The sequence below is a fragment of the Mustela putorius genome, unplaced genomic scaffold, assembly GCF_011764305.1.
Source record: "Mustela putorius furo isolate JIRA1106 unplaced genomic scaffold, ASM1176430v1.1 tig00537255_pilon_pilon_pilon, whole genome shotgun sequence".
Classification (NCBI taxonomy): domain Eukaryota; kingdom Metazoa; phylum Chordata; class Mammalia; order Carnivora; family Mustelidae; genus Mustela; species Mustela putorius.
Window position 1 is genome coordinate 727349 of NW_025422394.1, and position 2951 is coordinate 730299.

The 2951-nt window shown below is 44.2% G+C and overlaps 1 pseudogene; it reads right to left on the bottom strand.

The window, feature by feature from the left end:
* Positions 1 to 415: 415 nt before the first annotated feature.
* LOC101670743 lies at positions 416 to 2666 on the bottom strand (annotated as a pseudogene).
* Positions 2667 to 2951: the final 285 nt, after the last annotated feature.

The following is a 2951-nucleotide window of genomic DNA, read 5'->3' on the forward strand; positions in this document are numbered from 1 at the left end:
AAATCCAGTAAAAAAGATTTCTTTAATTTCCAATGCCTTATCTAAGTGGTATATTCTGTATCTGGAGGCTCCTGAATCTATTACTTCAAAGACATCATTTTTAACATTTAGGGAGAGAGAGGAAACGTTCTTAAAAAGAGTGAATTTTGATATAAACAGATTAGTTGACAAGAGTTTATTCCTTACTACTTAAAGATATTCTTAATGCCACAAATGAATATAATAAAATAATGATCACAAACAAATCCACCAAAAAATTCATTAGAAATCCACTCATCAGTTATCTTCTTTGTTGATGAATTCAACATTCTGGCTGCTTTTGAGAAGGGCACAGCCTCAACCTAATTAGTTCCTGATAGGGCACTGGGTGTCTACAGTGAAAAGTCTCCATAATTTCTAAATCTTCACATTCCTGAACCCTGCTCTTCACAAAGACTTTTTTTTTTTTAAATACTGTTTAACTTGTTTTAAGCTTTCATCACAAATGGTGAAAAATACTGAAGTACAGACAAGGGATAATCATAATGTGGTCAACATTATATGTTATTATAAATTGAAAACATTTCTGGCTTAAAAAATAAGTCTAGTAGTCAATGCAGCTCCACGGGGTCTGTGTGTCTGGTAGGGTCAGTCTCTGTGTCCCTGATAGTGCTTGTCTTCACCCATTTTTATAAGTCCTCCACACCCGCCTCTTCTTTGTCCCATCTGTTCATCGAAGGTTCAGGGGGCTCATCAGGGCCACCTTGTCTTCCTCCACTAAAGCCACCTGGGTCCTTGCCCCAGCCACCATGGAAGCCACTTTGGAACATTCAATGGGGACCACAGTAGTCCACGAGGCTGCCTCTTCTTCCCCACATGCCGTCAGGGCTCACTCTGCCAAGATCACTGCCCAAGGGTAGAAAGGGTGGTGGAAGGAAGCCTTCAGGCTTTAGAGCCTTACACTGGTTGCATTCTATTCTCCAGGTGAAGTCCTGGTCTCCATACCCTGAACAGGGGCACTCCAGTCTCCAGCCTGGTGTTGGTTGTATCTTTCTCCAGATGGATTTCCTCAGGAATCCTGGGGCTCTCTTGAGGTGAAGCCATCTCTGTCACATCCACAGCCTCCCATGTGACCTTCTGGGCTCCCCAGACCTCCATGAAGTAGTAGTGACATCCCATTACCCTCATGGGGAGTCATACCAGCCCACATGCTCTGTATCAGAGGCTTCTTCCAAGCAAGAAAAACGTGGTTGGATGGTTCCCATCCAACCAGTCCAAGATAGACTTGGCAGTTGGTGGGTCTTTGTAGAATGCTGTAGCATAGCTTCTTGGCTTTCCTGTTTCCTTGTTCAAGTAGCTATGGGTCATGGGCTGTCCAAGTCTCTTGTTCACCTTAATAACTCCATACTGCTTAAAGCCAGATTATCTAGAGTCACACTTCCATTTGAGCCTTGCACATAAATTGTACCAGTGTCAGAGTCTTTATCTGGATCTATAGATGGGTCTAGATCAAGACCAGGTCCTTCATCCATGAAGCCATCAGGCCTGTTGAAGCCACCTCACTCTCCACCACCCATTTCACCACATCCTCCTTCCCACCCAGCTCCGCTCATGCCTCCACAATCAACAACCCCTTCCCCTGCCCCACTTGTCATGGCCACTCATGCTCCAGTTATCTGGAGCAGAAAATCCTCCAGACTTTGGCCCATAGATACCCATGCTAGTAGGGTGCTCCTGTCAGAACGAACTCTGCTGTCTGTAGCCACTGCACTGGAAGATCCAGTTCGCCAGGGATGGGTGATTAGCTGCTGCCCACTGTTGCTTTGTGGACCATAGTTAGTCTCCTATAGCCACTCACCAGGCCATGGGTGTTCTGCTGAGAGTAACTGCTCTGATGATAACTAGTCAGCTGTGTAGAGGAACAGCTAGTAGGAGGATGCGATGGTGGTGCCATGACTGGCTGCACAGGGTAACTCTCCGGTACCTGGGGATAACTATAGTTACTCTGCCTGTATCCTAGGCTGGGCTAGTTGTAACCCCCTAATTAGATTGAGATTGACTCATCTCAGCAGATTTGTTACCATCCTGTGGTGGTGTAGGTGTAGTAGCTGCCAGCTGCTGTCCATAGGTAGGGTATGCGTTGTATAGGAGGCCTGGGTGGTAGGGAGCACAGCAGTGGTGGTATCTTGAGCATGAGTGTCATACACCTGGATAGGCTGACTATCTGCCTGGAGGGTAGTTGGACTAATATAACCAGTAGGAGGTTGCCTGTAAGAAGTTGTACAGGTGGTCTGCCCATAGATCACAGTGGTCTGAACCTGGGGATAGCTGACATCAGTGGAATGTCCATAGGTTCTATAACTTTTCTGCCCACATGCCTGGGGGGTCTGTGCATATCCTGGAGTGGGTTGGATGGAGGAAGCACTATAGCTATGCTTGGCTGCAGCTTGGCTGTAGGGTCTGGAATCCTTGGTACCACTTTCTCTCCTTCCCTTTCATTCCCACAATGACTTTTAAGTTAGGTCTTTCTGATTTGATAGAAATTAAGAATAAATGAAGAAATAGACTCTATATGGACTCTACCATCCAAACTCCATGAGATCTGGTTATCTACATTCTCAGGTAAAAATTCTCTCTTCCTCTCCTGATATAATTTTTTCATCATTATCATTGCTATCATTATTATAATGAACTAATTATTCATAATTGCTACTACTACCTTTATTTACTATTATTTTAAAAATTATGACAATATTTAAAAATTTTTCTTTCTTTTTTTTTAATTTTTTTATTTTTTATAAACATATATTTTTATCCCCAGGGGTACAGGTCTGTGAATCACCAGGTTTACACACTTCACAGCACTCACCAAAGCACATACCCTCCCCAATGTCCATAACCCCAACCCCCTTCTCCCAACCCCCCTCCCCCCAGCAACCCTCAGTTTGTTTTGTGAGATTAAGAGTCACTTA